Source organism: Balaenoptera acutorostrata, chromosome 9 (genome assembly GCF_949987535.1).
Source record: "Balaenoptera acutorostrata chromosome 9, mBalAcu1.1, whole genome shotgun sequence".
Lineage (NCBI taxonomy): Eukaryota > Metazoa > Chordata > Mammalia > Artiodactyla > Balaenopteridae > Balaenoptera > Balaenoptera acutorostrata.
Window position 1 is genome coordinate 29,607,421 of NC_080072.1, and position 17,153 is coordinate 29,624,573.

The following is a 17,153-nucleotide window of genomic DNA, read 5'->3' on the forward strand; positions in this document are numbered from 1 at the left end:
GGTACCAGTCTGGCCTGGGGGTTGGGGACCCCTGCCTTAGAACATACCTGTCATAACCCTGATTTCCCATTTCACAGCTAATATTTTACTTCTCTCTTTTCGCTAGTAGACTATGACTTTCCTGAAGCATTGACAGTGTTTTAATTTCTTTACCACAAACACATGGCATAGTCTAATCACAGAGTAGTTGTTCAATGTAGATCTGTTATGAAAGAAGAAAGGAAAAAAGGAAAGAAGGAAGGAGGGAATGAGGGAAAGAAGAAAGAGGGGTAGGTTCTGACTAGATATTCAATCTAGTGTCTAATCCTTTGATACTTAACAGTTCTGGCTTAGTTTGAGAACGCTGAGAACTTGCTAGATCACAGATTGCTACTTGCTAAGGCAGAAGGAATAAACAGATTTTGGAAATCTTTCCCATATTATATTTGCTTATTTATTTTGTTTTAAAAAATCAACATTTATTGAGCACTTACTTCATGCTAGGTACTAGACCCTAGATACTATGATACCACCATCTCAGCTTAACTCACAATAATTCTATAAGATGAGTGTTATCATCTTCATTTTACCCAAGAGAAATCTGAGGTTTACAGAAGAGAAATAGGTAGCTTAAATGCACATGGCTATTAAGTATTAGGGTAGAAATGTAAGCCTTGAGCTGTCCTGATTCGAAAGTCCACTTAGACACTAAATGTGTGGTTCTATTTCTTTTCCCATATACATTCCATTTAATCAATGTTTCATGAGCCTCTTAAAAAAACAAGGGCTTTGGGAGCATCAGACAAGTACATGACTTATAGAAAAGCACCTTTATTATCACCTTTGTGACCTTCTGCGTGGCTGTATATGACTTTTAAATTCTTTGGCTTCAGGAAAAAATAGGTATATGATATAACTATGTAGTCTGTGTGTCTGAGATGGAAAAATGAGGGAGGGAGTCTGGGGAGGAGGGAGAAAGGGAGAGAAAGAGACATAGAGAGAGAGAGAAAGAAGTGGGGGATGGAACATCTCACTTTTCTCTTTGGAAACATTTACTTAAAATGAGCTGTCAAAACTCCTTTCCTACATTTCCTCCTACTGCATTTATAGTAAATTTAATGGCTTATGGCTTTGAATAAATGAGTCAGCAGTAGGAGTCCAGCAGGTGCTGGGTCACTGCAGTAGAAGACCTCCTGGCCCCTAAGAGGCAGGCAGCCACACTGAGGGAGGGAGAGTGCTCCAGCCCTTTTCCTTACTCTCAGCGGGAATTCTTCTGTCCTCAACATTTTCCTGGTTTATAAGATCACAGGTGTGGGGGTCAGATATTTTAAAACCTAGTGTTTTACTCAGAGGTACTGTATTTTTCCTTTACTACCAAATTCCTTTGTGGATAGATACATTTTCCCTTGTACTTTTAATGGAAATTCTGCAGGAAAATATAATGGAATATATTTAGTCTGCTCTTGGTTGGTACCCAGTGTATTATTTCATCATTCATAGGGCTGGTAAAATTGACTTAACCTTTCTGTCTTTCCCAGAAGCTACCTTGTATATATACTGTGTGTAGTTCTTTCAGTTGGGAATTCAATCAACAAAGAAACAGAACTCTAAAATATAGGCTTATGGATTCTCTTCTTTCACTCTGTTTTTAGGTACAGCTCTTTGTAGGCAGAGTCCATATTCAAATCTGAATTTCTCATACAACTTACAAGGGCCTTTCTCTTAGCAGGTGCTTATTTATTTATTTATTTTTTGGTGCTTATGTTTTTAAAAAAATAATTTAGAATGATGATTTACTTAAAATTTAAATTATGTGGCAATTAGAGAAAAAGCATTTATCTATGAGAAGGAAGGAAGTTGTAAATGGATTGTTTCATTTTATAGTATGTGATGTTGACTTTCTCCAGATTGAGATGGTTTGGGCTTCTGTAACAAACTTTAAGTTTTCTAGAATTTTATATTATGTATTTTTTTTAATATAATGTAGAATATTCTTCAAATGGAGGGAAAGAAAAGAAGGCTTTGATGTCATGGAAAGATTTAGCATTATATCAAGCCCTGAGTTCTTCTTTCTCCAGTAGAGAAAAGGGTGGAGAGTTTTATGCAATCCAACATTTTAGTCTATTGGCAAAGTGTGGTAATAAACCTTCCTTTGTTACCTGTGAAAGCACTGAAGGCTTGATGGCTGCTTTCTTCAGGGGATAATCGCACTGGATGATAGGAAATAGAGACACTAGATAAAATCCTGGTTAAAAGAAAAACACGAAAAGCTTTATTACTGGGCCAAATGAGCAATTAATTCAATTCAGAACGTACACTAAAACAACATTAGAAATATGACTCAATACAGTGAAGTCTAAGAAGATACGATGCATTATCTTCTGCTAATCTATGAATGTATAATTCCTCAGGCATCAGGGAGCGTTTCTGCCAGTTAAAGACTTTCTGGGCTAGAGTGTGGCAGAGAGTCAAATGATTAGGTTTGAGATACTGTTTTAACACGACCCATGTGACATTACTTTGGTGATTGATTTAAGACTCATTCTGCCTGCATCTCTTTTCTTTTTAATAAAAATTTTATATATTAAGTATATACAATATGGTGATTTAACACATACACATTGTGAAATGATTACTACTACAATCAAATTAACATATCCATCTCCTTACATAGTTATCTTTTTTTCTTTTTCTTTTTTTGGTGATGAGAGCAATCTACCCCCTTAACAAATTTCCAGTATTTAATACAGTGTTATTAAGTCTATTCATCATGCTGTGCATTAGATCTCTAGATTTATTTATTCTACATAACTTCAACTTTGTAACTTTTGACCGACATCTCTCCATGTACCCCCCTCATTACCACGGCTCTACTTTTTGCTTCTACATATTTGACTTTTTTAGATGCCACATATAAGTGAGGTCACATGCATCTGTTTTGATTCATAGTACTGTGTGTGTGTGTGTGTGTGTGTGTATGTGATCTACAGACATTCAAGCTCAGAGGTGTTTTTTGTGTTTCAATTTTAGCTCTGATAGCTCAGTTGATGTGACAGTGAAGACTGCTTTAGTGAGGATAACATCTAAAACTCAACTCACAGCAAAGGAGCCTTGAAATTACTTAAGAAAATGTGTATCAAAAAAATTTTTTTAAAGAAGAAAACCCCTTAGGACTACCCTGGTGGCACAGTGGTTAAGAATCCGCCTGCCAATGCAGGGAACATGGGTTCGAGCCCTGGTCCAGGAAGATCCCACATGCTGCAGAGCAACTAAGCCCGTGCGCCACAACTACTGAGCCTGTGTTCTAGAGCCCGCGGGCCAAAACTACTGAGCCCGCATGCCACAACTACTGAAGCCCGCACTCTGCAACAAGAGAAGCCACCGTGATGAGAAGCCCGCGCACCTCAACGAAGAGTAACCCCCGCTCTCTGCAACTAGAGAAAGCCTGCGCGCAGCAATGAAAACCCAACGCAGCCAAAATAAATATATTAATTAATTTTTTTAAAAAAGAAAGAAAACCACAAATTCTAACCCAGAGGGTTTCTACTTTGAAGTGCAGAATTTTATGTTCATGTATCTCCTAAGAAGAGTACCATTGTTTCACTATTTGGCTGGAAATGAAGACAAAGTTCTATTTTTTCTTAGGAGAGGAGTTGTAGCACTATGTACTACCTAGTGAAGCTTAAAAGCAAAACAAAACAGAGAACTTATTTCCTTAAAGAATCATTTGTCATTAGAGATGGGTTTTCTACAATGTTCATTTATAGAAAATCTGTTTGTATTAATAATATGATATCTGTTTTCATATGAAGAAATAATTATCTTATATATTCTCCATCAAATCCCTAGTTGGATAAGAAACTGCAGATAGTGAATTATATGGTTTTTATGAAAGAAAATACTGAGAAATTAGGTGAAGTAATGCAAACAAATGAGAGAAAAATTATTATTGTAGGGCTGGGAGCAAAATTAAACCTCTTTCATGAACCCTACTGGGAACAGATTGGGATATATTATTACTGTTTTCTGTGGTGGCCTTTAGGGACTGCATCTGATAGTTCTACAAAATGCGATGTGTAATAGAGACAGGAGGGAATGATTCAATCCTGCCTAATCTGACGTGTAGAGTCTGATCAAAATTAACATTTATTCAACATCTGCCATTAGCTTTGTACCATGATAGACATTGGGAAGGCTATAGAAGGAGGATGAGACTTGGTCTTTGCTGTCATATAATTTATAACATTGGGGATGAGAAAAGGGAGACCAACAGTTATTGTGTACCCTATGTTCAGTAGACTGAAGATATATATGTCCTAGTCCCCAGAACCTGTGAATATATTACCTTACATGGTAAAAGAGACTGCGCAGATGTCACTGGGCTAAGCATCGAGAGCTAAGGAGATTATCCTGGAATATCAGGAGGGCTCAATGTAATCACAAGGGTCCTTATCAGCGAGAGAGGAATGCAGGAGAGTCAGAGAGGAGATGTGACCATAGTAGCAGAGGTTGGAATGATATGGGGCTGTAAGCTAAGGAAAATGGGCAGCCTCTAGAGGATAGAAAAGGCAAAGAGATGGTTTCTACCCTAAATCCTTCACAAGAAGCACAGGTCTGCCTACCTATTTTAAACCTCTCATCTCCTGAACTGTAAGATAATATATCTGTATTGTTTTAAGCACTAAACTTGAGGTAGTTTGTTGTTGCAGCAATAATAAACTAATACACTATTATGTTATCTCATCTACCATCCTATTAACACCGTGAAAAGGTTATTGATATTCCTCTGAAAAAACTCAGACTGTGCTCATATAAGTGTACAAATTTTTGTAAGCCATGCATCTAGTATATAGCAAAGCAAACGTTTAAACTCTAGTCAGGTGAACTCCAAACTACATCAAAATGGAGATTAGTGAATTAAGGGCAAATAATTTTAGAGTATATCATTAAGTGCTAAATTACATCATAGAGGCAAAGAAGTTAGATAAAGGAACGTGCCTTTGGGTTGGAATATTGGTTTGGGTGTTCCACAGAAGAGATTGCTTTTGGCAGGGTTTAGAGGGTTGATAAAATTTCAGTAGGCAGAGAGAGAAGGGGAAATTAATAGGCACAAGTGAGTGTGGTCAGCAAATGAGTGGACAGTGAGGTGATTAACTGGGTGGTGGAATGTAAAGTACACCCTGCGGAATAGTAGGTTAACTAGGAATGAAACCAAGAAGGACCCTATGGGGCCCCCCCAGGTGACCAGAGATTTATGGCTCAGATAATGTTCCAACCACAAGCAAGACCTGAGGGCTACTTAGAACCATGTGATTGAGAAAATAGAAGATTACCCCCTTCCCAGCACATAGCCCCTTCTTCTTGTCCCTATATAACAGCCAAGCAAAACCTGGGAAGTTGGGAGTTCGTTCTTTGGGACATGAGTCCATGTTCTCCCCAGGTTCGCCAGTTTCCTCAATAAAGCTGTCTTTCCTTTTGCCCAACACTTGTCTCTCAGTATTGGATTCCTGAGCAAGGAGCAGCTGAACCTGAGTTCGGTAACAGGAAGAGTGGTTTCAGATTACAAAGAACCTCAAATCCAGATACAAAAGTTTAGGTTTGATTTAGTAGGCAGTAAGGAATAATGGATGTATCTGAGTTTTCATGAAAGGTTCCTGTTGTTCATCTGCAATAATAATTTTATTTTAAAATAGGGTTTATAGCATTCAAGGCACTATATATTAAAGGTTGATCTTTCAGCAATTTGTAAGAAAGAGTGAAATCAGGGGAAGTAACCTAAGGCCACTGAAGTAATCCAACAATGACATGGTGAAGACCTGGGTGAGGGTGGTGTCAGCCAAATTCAAATTATCATCTTGAAAGGACTAACAATAGATAAATTAGAGATGAATCTATGATATTGAGCCTAATTTCCTGGGCAAATAGTTGGGTCAGTGAAAAAGTTACAGAGATGAATTTTGGGGAAAGAGACAGGGAAACCTGATGAATTGTATTTTGAAAATGTTGATTTTTTTTGATGAAAACAAGACATGTAAATGAAAATTTCACTAGGTTTCTGAAAAAAAAACATTTTAAGGCTCAGGTCAAAGGATGTAAGTGGAGGTATAATTTGGAAGGTTATAGGTAAACTGGCTTTGCAAGGGCAGGACTGTAAATGGACAAAGGAATAGGACAATGCATTGAGTTTTGGGGAACCCCACAGTTTAGATGTAGAAGAAGAAAGTTGAGTGATCCACAGAGGAGCTGATTGAGATGAAGAGTGGAAACCAGATTGCATGTGCCATAGACACCAAGGGTGAGGGGATTTCAAAAACAATATGTTAAATAGTGTTGTCAAATATAGTGGAAGCTTCTTGACAAAGAAGTTTGGAAGAGGCCACTGAACTTTGGGATTCTGTACAAATGAACTGAAGAACATATGAAAAATTTGAGAAAATTAGTATATTATTCACTTCGCAAGTCAAACGAAGGCAGCAGAGAGTAATAATCAGAGAGGGTAGTAGAGGTAACCCCTAAGCAATCTCTATCCTCATTCTTTCTCTCTCCCCTCCCTCTGTGTGTGTGTGTGTGTGCTTGTGTGTGTATATATATATAAACAAATATATATGTATGTGCATGTTGATATGTATTTGTCTCTTGGTGTTTATGTGTGTGCACATATATACACACATAAAGACATACATACATATATAACTTACACACATAAACACTCATAGACATACATATACCAGGGAGCAGTTAGGACTATAGAAGAAGCTGGAAAAGAGAGGTAACTGGAAATGAGTTTCAACAACAATAGAAATAGCAAAAATACCTATTAGAGTATGGGAATCCTTTGGAGAACACATTCCTAAGGAACTTTCATGCTTCAGGAGGCAATCTGTTATTTCCATGTCTTTTCTTTACTACATTTCCTGGGGTTAGGGACCTAGTATTGTAATTCTTGGGGTCTCCTTTAGTGCTTTATACATATAACACTCATTCAAAATTAGTGATCTGTATGACTGAGTGAATCCTATTTATTTCAAGTATTGCTCCAAAGGGATAAGAAAAACACAATGTCTGAAAAGGAAGAAAACCTTAACTGGTGCTCACATAATTTTATAATAGAGCATTGAGAAGTTGGAGAGAGCTTTTAATCTAATGAAAAGCCCATCAACAGTCCAAGAGTTCTCTGGTCAAAAGATTTGGATTTCTGTATGGTTATTCTCACCTTCTTTTTGCCAATGTGAATCAACACAGCAATAGCTTATTTTTATATGTGTACTATTCTCTAAAAAGTTAGGGAAAATGAGTTGAGGTGAAGTCAGAGTTGCATTTGTCAGATGCCTATTGGTGCTCGATATTTTATTGAATTAAATCTTTACAACTCCATGAGGCAAGTGCTTTTCTTATTGTGGGGAGATATATATATATATATATATATATATATATATATATATATATATATATATATATATATATATACACACACATATATGTGTGTGTGTGTGTGTGTGTTATATAAAATGACATCTACCATTTAAACCATTTTAAGTGTACAATTCAGTGGTATTAGATATATTTGCAGTGTTGTACAACCATCACCATTATCCATTTCCAGAACTTTTTCATCATCCCAAACAAAACCTCTGTACCCATTAAACAATAACTCCCCATTCACCCCCTCCCTCCCTCTCTCAGCCCTTATTTTACTTTCTGTGAATTTGCCTATTCTAGGTACCTCATAAAAGTGAAACTGTACAATATTTGTCCTTCTGTGTTTGGCTTATTTCACTTTGTATAATGTTTTCAAGTTTCACTCATGTTGTAACTTGTATCAAAATGTCATTCTTCTTATGTCTGAATAATATCTACTGTCTGTATATGCTACATTTTGTTTATCTGTTCATCTGTTGATAGATATTTGTCTGGTTTCCACCTTTTGTTTACTTGAATAATGTTGTTATGAACGCTATTGTACAAGTATCTGCTTGAGTCCCTGCTTTCAATTCTTTTGGGTATATACCCAGAAATGGAATTTCTGGAGACAAGTGCTTTTATATCTATTTTTTTTTCTGATAAAAAATTGAGACTCAAAAATATTAATTTTCTCAGAGTCACATTATAAGTGGTAGTGCTGGGATTCCAACCTGGCAAGATATGTCTGAATCTAAAATCCATATGCTCCTTTTTAATATCATGTTGACTTATGAGTTTTAATATACTTTCATTCTGATATTATGAAAGCTTTTATTTTTCCATAGGGCACTTCTGCCTTTCAAATGGCCCAGAATGTGTTGAAGTGAAAAAAATGATCTTATTAATTTAAAGTGGTAGTTATTGATGTTGTCATCATTGTTTTTATTGTGTTTAGAAAATATCATGTATTACAGAAGTTGAAAGGAAATATAAAAAAATGGAGAGCAACATTTCAGGCATCTGGTTCTCTTAAATCTTACGTAAACGAAAATTTAGACTAGATTTATTCCCAGCTCATTCAGATTTCACATTGCACTTCCTGAGGGAGATTGCTTGACAATACCGTTTTTCTGTACATATATAAATAATTAAACAGGATCACCTTTTAATCCTATAATTTACATCTGCCTTGTATTAATCACTGAATTATTTATATGCAAGAAGAAACATAGACAAACCAAAACAAATGCTGATGAATAAAATGGAAAAGGAGAAAAATGAATATTGCCCAAGAGACCAGTCAAACATCAAAGTATATTATTATGTACAATGGCACCTGCTCTCATGAGATGCATTTTTTTCAGATACTCCTACAGTCTTCCAACAGTGACAGTGAGATGATGGGTATCATACTTGTACGGTATGTGTACTAATGCTTAGAACAGAAAATGACATTCACTCCTACTGTTCTGAATTACAAGGAGTCAACCTTGGAAACCTGCCCCCCTACCCCCCATAAAAGTAAACTTTCTCCCTGCTAATCCTGGGTTTATTTCCTTCCATAAACTGCTAGAAAAACATGTACTTATTTTCTGAACAACAACCTCTGTGGATTATGTATTTTCAAAATACTGATTAGATGAACCTAATCCAGACAAATCCAAAAGATATGAACATAATGGAAAATTGAGTTTTGCTTATGGAATTAGTATCCCATTTTACTTTACTCTTTTGTAAAATATAGCAGTTCTGACCACCTTTTAAAATGGTCGTAACTTTTTAATTTTATTTTTCCTATTGTTTCCCAATAGACATAGGAAATTTAAGTGTCTTTGGCAGTACATCATATCACATTTGGAGCTCAGAAATTAATAAGGCATAAGGGAGATTCCAGCCACAGTAACTTTGTTGTACCTAAAAATGGATACTGGTCAGTTTGAGATGCTACAGGGACAGTTGTCAGTAGTTTCACTAATTGTCAGTAGTTTCACTTTTTTTTTTTTGGCTTGATTTCAAGGCTTCTTGTTCCATATGGAGTGATTGGTGATAAGGTATTTGATTTGAGTGTATGTGTCTAACATTCTGAGCAGTCTCATTTTTTCAGTCTGTAGAAACACTAAAGATAAAGATTTGTCCTCAATTTAGCTGTTATTTGTCTCTCATATTGTACTCAGAGAGAATACCAGCTGATTCTATTTTACTTAAACACATTTCTAACCTCCTGGAATGAAGTTTTCTGGAATACTTAAGTACACTTATATGAAAAAGCATTTTATCTCTTTCCCTATGGGATGAGTCAAGCATCTTCACATTAAAAATGAAATATAGTCCTATATTTTCTTACTTAATTTAACTTTCCTTCAATTGTGGTTTGCATCTTCCATATTTTATATATCACAGTATTTGTATGCTTCTTATAGATTTTAGCTCACAAAACTCTTTATGTTATGTATATTATATAAAGTGGGTTTTATTTATGATTACTCTCTTTAAATGTTTAATCACAGGATAGGAATTATATATAACATTATATTAGGTACCAATCCTACTCTCCTCCTAATTAAATATACTTGCTGAGCATCAGGATAATCAAAAGAAATCTGTTCTATGAGTTCTTTATGGGAATGTATACATGACAAGGTAAGACAAATGTGCTGTATTTAGATCACTATCATCAGCCTTACATTAATATATGCTGAGTTCTTACTTTGTCTTGGTACCAGGCTAAGTTACAGGTATCATTTCGTTAGTTCTATTGCCAACCTTTTGAGAAATTTGTTACTACCCTGATTTTACAAATTAGAGAATTGAGGCTTAGAAAGATTCAATAACTTGCTCAAAGATCACACAACTAATAACAGAAACAGGATTTGAAGCTATACCTTTTTTTACTTCAAAGAACGATGTTAACCATTAGTTTCTTCTGTCGCCTAAAGTTTTGATGGATATTGAAGAATGTAGAGTGATTGGTCAGGATAGAGCCCAATGATTAGTCTCAGGACTGAGACAAACATTTCAGGTAAAAAACTGCCACATTTACATAATATACCAGGTAGGAGGAAATGTTCTTTGCTAGAATGGAGTCTACCATCAGTAGAATAGCTCAGGGACATTAGTTGGATATTAAGATTGGAAGAAGATAATTTTGAATATCACCCTCTTAGAGTCTTACTTGTTTTGTCTTTGATCTCATTCCTCAGGAAACATGCCTGTCTTCATGAGAGAAACAAATAACTGAGAAATGACAAGGGCAATTAGCTAATTTGAAACCCCAGGGACAGGATAAGAATCTAAAAGAATAAAACAGTTTTGCTTGGGGTCTGATATGAGTCACAATAATGTCGGAGAAACCTCTTCCTTTCTCACTGAGAAAAGAACTGGTTGCCTTGGGGATGATTACTTCAGTATCAGAGCCACAAGACCTATGGGTTTAGTGCTGGGGCTGAAAGAAAGGAGTGATAACCTGAGGGGACACAAAGCTCCAAAGTCCTGACAAGGGCAACTGGTGCCATAAAGAGAGAAGAGAGGTGGCTGACAACTCCCAAAAAAGTGTCTTAGTCTGCTTGGGCTGCTATAACAAAATACCACATACTAGGTGGCTAACAAACAATAGAAATTTCTTTCTTATGGTTCTGGAGGCTAAAAGCCTGAGATCAGGGTGCCAGTATGGTTGAGTGAAGGCCTGCTTCTGGGTTGCAGACTTCTTGCTGTATCCTCACATGGTAGAAGGGGCTAGGAATCTCAATGAAGCCTCTTTAATAAGGGCACTAATCCCATTCAAGAGGGCTCCACCCTCATGACCTAATAACCTCCCAAATACCCCACTTCCTAATACTATCACACTGTGTGCTAAGGTTTAACATATGAATTTTTGGAGGACACAGACATTCAGACTATAGCAAAGGAGGAATGGAAAGAGAGACAGCTTCATCTCCAAAGGCCTACTTTAATCAGTTGTCTTGGTGTTCTATCAGGGGAGAGCCTGGACTTGGAATAATTTGGGTTTAAAAATTATCCTGCTGGAGACAGTAAAACAGAAACTGCTTTTATATTCTCTCTTGTTATAGCCAGATTATAATTATACATTGCAAACGTTAATATTATTATCCTGGTATATATCTCTAATATCTCCTTTTCTGCTTGATATGCATTATTCATCTTAATTTAATAGTTAAACTTTCCCTCAATTTTGATAGTTGATGGGTTGCCATTTAGTGGGTGGAATGCATTAATATCTTTAGTATCTTTCCAAGTTTTGCTTTTAAGTTAACCAGGGTTGTTCTGGAACAAATCAAGTCAGAAATACTTGTTCTATACCTTTCCTTGATGCCCACTGGGCTACCTAATGGATATTACTTGCTTATTTTATGATTTGAGTTGAAGGCACTATTCGAGTACTATCTAGGTGTAGACACTTTCTGCATTCTTCACAACTCTGTTTAATTATGTCTTCCAAAGCTGGATGATATCAGAGCATGATCTTATTTTGCCAAATTTTCTATTCTTTTCTTTTTTTCCCGACTACATCAAGTAACAAGTATGTTCTGGGTCTCCTGCAGTTACATATTACTATTATCGTTACCTTTCTTAATCCTTGTGTTTACTCCTTCAGATCACACATAATTACAAAATGATAAATCAATTATAGTAAGTGGTCACACAGCTGCATTTTCCTTGATTAACCATCTAGTAAACTTTATACATGGCACTGTAACTTCTCCTATGCTAGGTTGCAAAATCTTGTGTTTGAAATCTGAGACTTCTGGGACTTAGGTTTCAGCGATGTTTTGATAATAATTTCTTCAGATCACCTAGGAAAGAAATGACTATGATTGATTCCTTCAGTCCTGATACAACTAGCTGAAAAGAGACAGTTTAAAACATGAGTGTGCATGAAAGTACAAGGGAAAAAATGCCAGGAAGGGGGATTGTCTGATTGATTTTAGTTCTCAGCATTCCAAATCTTATCTCTCTTGTCTTAGTCAACTCGGGATACCATAACAAAATACCATAGACTGGGTGGCTTAAATGACAGAAACTTATTTTCTCACAGTTCTGGAGGCTACAAGTCCAAGATCAAGGCCAAGATGAAGATCAAGACCATGGTCAGTTTCTGGTAAGAGTTCTCTTCCTGGCTCTGCTTCCACCAGGTGGCTGTCCACCTTCCATAGTGGGGACAGAAGGAGAGAAAGCTGTTTGGTGTCTCTTCTCATAAGGGCATTAATCTCATTCTGAGGGTCCCACCCTCGTGATCTCATCTCAACCTAACCACCTCCCAAAGACTCCGTCTCCAAATACCAGCACACTGGGGTTTAAGGTTTCAACATATGAATTTTGGAGGTACACAGTTCTGTCTATAGCACCTCTTTACAGTTGTGAATGACTCAAAATGATCAATAAATATTCATCGAGGGATTGAGATAAGGCCAGGATTATGCTGGAGTCTGTGGGCGCTATAAAGAAGGAAGAAGACATGGTTAAGAACTTGATTTAGACTTGTATAAGTTTGGATATCTTTTAGTAAGAAAATGTAGATACAGAAACATAACTCCCTTTCTAGGATTTTTTAAATAGCGGGATGCTTGTAACATTATTGATTGAGGAGAGACATTTTGAGTGTCAGGTGCATAAGAAAACATGATGGGAAAATAGAACAGTTCTTCCTTTAAGACACTTCCTTTATGATTGTTTAGAATTATCAGAACATGGACCAGAGCAGCTTTGAGAGGCATACCGATCTTCCTTTTTCTCTGTGCTCTTTAAGGTATTTACATAGCCATATAGACATGAGTTAGAATGCCTGGAACTTAAATTCATATGTTCTTGTCCAGTTCATATGAGACCATTATTTTATCCATAGCAATATAAAATTGCTTAAGTGAAGAATTAGAGTAACTTAACCAGAAAGGAAACATATTTAGTTATTTCATGCATATAATGTGTTAGGCACTATACCTGATTTCATTCTCAAAACCACTCCTACAAAGTGGCTATTTTTATCCCTGTTTTACATACAAAAACATTGAGGCTCAGAGAGATTAAATAATTTTCTTTAAACTAATTTTAAAAAGAAACACTTGTTCTGCTAATAAGTGGTAGAAATAGAGTTCACTCTGAAGCTCTTTTTATCATATCTACTATTTCCATGAAGTAAGTACACTGAATTGGTATTTGGTAACTGAATATTTGTCCAACTCTGTATGCTTTCTTTGCAAACTCTTCTTCTGCATATTGATAGCATTTTATTTGCCTCCATCATTTCTCCTCCTCTCCAGTGATCAGCATAAGATATTTAACCATGTTGAAAAGACTCAAAACATCCTTCCATTGTTCTACCAATTGTTCTAAACCAACAGTTCCATGCAAAAGAATGAGAATGGTGTTTGCCCTGATGTACTGCTTGAAGGATGATGTTCTACAAGAAATATAATAGATGTTATATGAAGATAAGGGCCTTTGGTAAAAAATAAATTTGGGAAATCCTGGTTTAAACAGTTAAGCAGATTTGTACTTTGTAAGATTTCCTACATCATTAAATACTAATGCGCAGTGCAATGTAGTTTTCCAAGAGAGCAGAATGAGTGGCTGTGTTTTCCTAAATTATTTGACCACAAAACCCTAATCTTATTGAATAACTATTAGTCTTATGGAACCTAGAATTCTCTAGAGCATAGTTTGAAGCACTGGCTTCCAGTAATGAATGACACCTGTATCGTCTAAGTGATTTTTCCCATGGTCCCTAGGAAAGGGTGCATTTATCTTGTGAGTTAATTCTCAGAACCCAGAATGCATATGTGGGTGAGCTAGTTCTTTTATTTCATTGTAAAGCAGTTTGGGGAAGATGATAAACAAACCACACAAATATATGCACAAAATTCCGCTAGTCTGTGTAGTTCAGAGCAAGGTGAATTTAAGATTTAATTGCGCTGATGGAGTGTGAGTGTGGGCAGGGCGGGGGTGTGGGTGGGTGGCATTCATTTTCATCCACCATTATGAAAGTAGAACTTGCTTGCTTTTACTATCCGCACAATATGTGCCTTTGTAAACAGGATGCAATCTGGAACCCGATTCCTGTATTAAACACACTTTTCTGTAGTTCATTTTTAGAATTTTGAGCTTAGCTTCCTCATGCTGTTATAGAGCAGGCTTAATTTGTGCCTACAGAAGGCCGTTCTCTTGGAGTCTGGGGGGTATTATGGAAAAGTCATAAATGAATTGGCATTGGTGGGGAGAGAGAAAAACTGATTGCCACAGATCACTCTTTTGAGCTTCCAACCATCTGGAGGATGCCATATGGAGGAGGGAAGAGTTCAGAGAAGACCAGCACTTAAATCACCAAAACCCATTTTAGTCTCCATTGGACTAGAGTTGATCATAAAGAACTGTCTCCTTTCTGGCTGGTGGTCTCACACAGGACTAGGTTAAAATAATGGATTCACTCATTACTAGCTATACGTCTATTTTCAAATTATTTAATTTTTCTAAATCTTATTCATCAGTAACATGAGGCTAATACTCACTTAATGGACTTTTTGTTATTATTAATAGAAGTGAAAGCACCTACACTGTGCCCTGCTCATAACTGATAAATAAAGAGTGCTCTCTTCCTTTTCATCCTGTACTATTGGACAGGTTTGGAGAAGAAGGACTTGATGATGGGGACAAGAAAGATCCAGGTAGAGGGAACATATGCTGATTCTTTTCTATATTTGATACTGTTTTTGTGTTAAGAAAGCTAGTCAGTTTTACATCCTAGACAAGAAAAGACAAATGCATTTAATTTCCAGTAACCTTTTTTTCAGTACTGATTCTACATTTCCTCTGCAGCACTTGATAATGGTGAGTACTTTCTTGTTCTTGAATTTCTTCCTTTGGCTTCCACAAGGCTCTACCTTGTCAGTTCTGCCTAATTATGTGACTGCACCACTTCCTGCAACTTTAGAAAAAAAATTGTACTCTGGTTATTCATCACCGCATAATAAACTACCTCCAAACTTCTTGGCTTAGAATGATAAATATTTTATTTTTATCCCCTGTGGTTCTGGAGGTTGACTGGCTCAAATTGGTGGTTCTCACTTAGGTTCTCTCATGCAGTTGCAATTCGGAATGCAGGGATGGAATCTTCTGAGGGCTTATTCACTCATGTCTGGCTCCTGAGAATAGAGGAGGAGATTGGAATAGATGCAGCAGCTAGGGATCCTTGGGCATCTCTCTGTGTCTGTATGGAGTCCTTCCTATTCATAGTCTTTTTTAGTGTACAGTTTTCAGGGTAGCCATGTTTACATAGTGGCTCAGGGCTTCAAAGATACATTTCTGAGAAAGAGAGAGAGAGAGAGAGCACTAATGTTTTATGTCCTCGCCTCAGAAGTCACAAATGATCACTTCTGAAACATTTTACTCATCAAGACAGTTACAAGGGCTTGTGCAGGTTTGAGGGGAGGAGAAATAAGCTCCACCATCAATAAGGATGAGACAAGATTCTGAAAGACCTTGTGAAACCAAAAATATTTTTGTGGCCACGTTGGGAAAATAGAACTTCCCACAGTCTGTTCTCTGATCCCAGTGATACTGTGATTAAGGTGGACAGGCACACAGCCGTCAGCGTGTGACCCTCAGTGCAGCGCTTAGAGGTCCTGCTTTGCCAAGTCAGCCTTGTAGGGGTCCTCCTGGTGGAGAGTACGGTGAGAGCGGATCCCTGCCTTCTCCCCGGGCCCTCTGGGTGGGGGGGTGTGGCTGGGGACAGGCCGAGGGCTGTGTCCTGCAGAGCTCCCAAGCCCTCACTGCGGCCAGCCACTGGCTAGGCCCAGGCCTTGAAGACCTAATGGCGGCCGCAGCCGCCATGGGTCGCGGTCCGTGGAGGCCTCAGCGACTGGACTATATGGACACTGCCATTGAGGTAACAGCTTCAACCAGCTTCAGTCTCTCCATTCAAGTTTCAAAAATTGGTGCAGCTTAGATCAGTCGTCTACCCCTAGAAGGTGGCCCGAGGTCAGGTTTAAGTTGCCAGGACGTTGCACATCGTTACTTCAGGTCCAGCTCTGTGGTGGGGCTATTCTCAAAGAAGGGCAATTGTTGTGAGCTGGTGATTAACCTGACCGGTATGTGCTGCAACATGTATTCCTGTTGATCCTATACAAATGATTCTCTCCAGTTTAAATGAGAAGCCTGAGGGTGGTCTGGGTCCTGAATGCCTGGCTCCCTCAGTGATGAGGGCTGGGCAGGGTCTGGGGCCCTGGCCCTGAGGGCACCGCCAGCTGAGCTCTGCCTCTTCAGCTGGGCCTCGGCACTGGCGGGAGGACCCAGACTGAGTGCTGGACGAACGCTCCCAGGCAGGGTAACCGGCCCGCACAGGGGCCCCCACCTCCACGGCCTGGACCTCCAAGGGCGAAAGTTGAGGCTTGGAACCTTGCCCTTTCTTCTCAGAAGAGAGAATAACATTTGTTTTGATGGCAGTTTACAAGAACATCATGACCTGACCGTGAGCTGACCTCAAGAACAAAGCATCTGACACCAAGAAGTTTGCAACAACTAGCCACACGCCTCCCTCACCTTGCCTATAAATGGGTATTGCTGAAAGCTTTTAGGGAGTTCTGGGTTTTTAAGGCATGAGCCACCTGTCTCCTTGCATGGCCCTGCAATAGACCTTCCTCTGCTCCAAACTCTAATGTTTTGCTATTGTTTGCCCTCACTGTGTGTTGGGCACACAGACTTGCATTTGATAACAATACAAGTCTCTTCTACATGCAAAATAGACTCACTCTGTCCTGAAGACA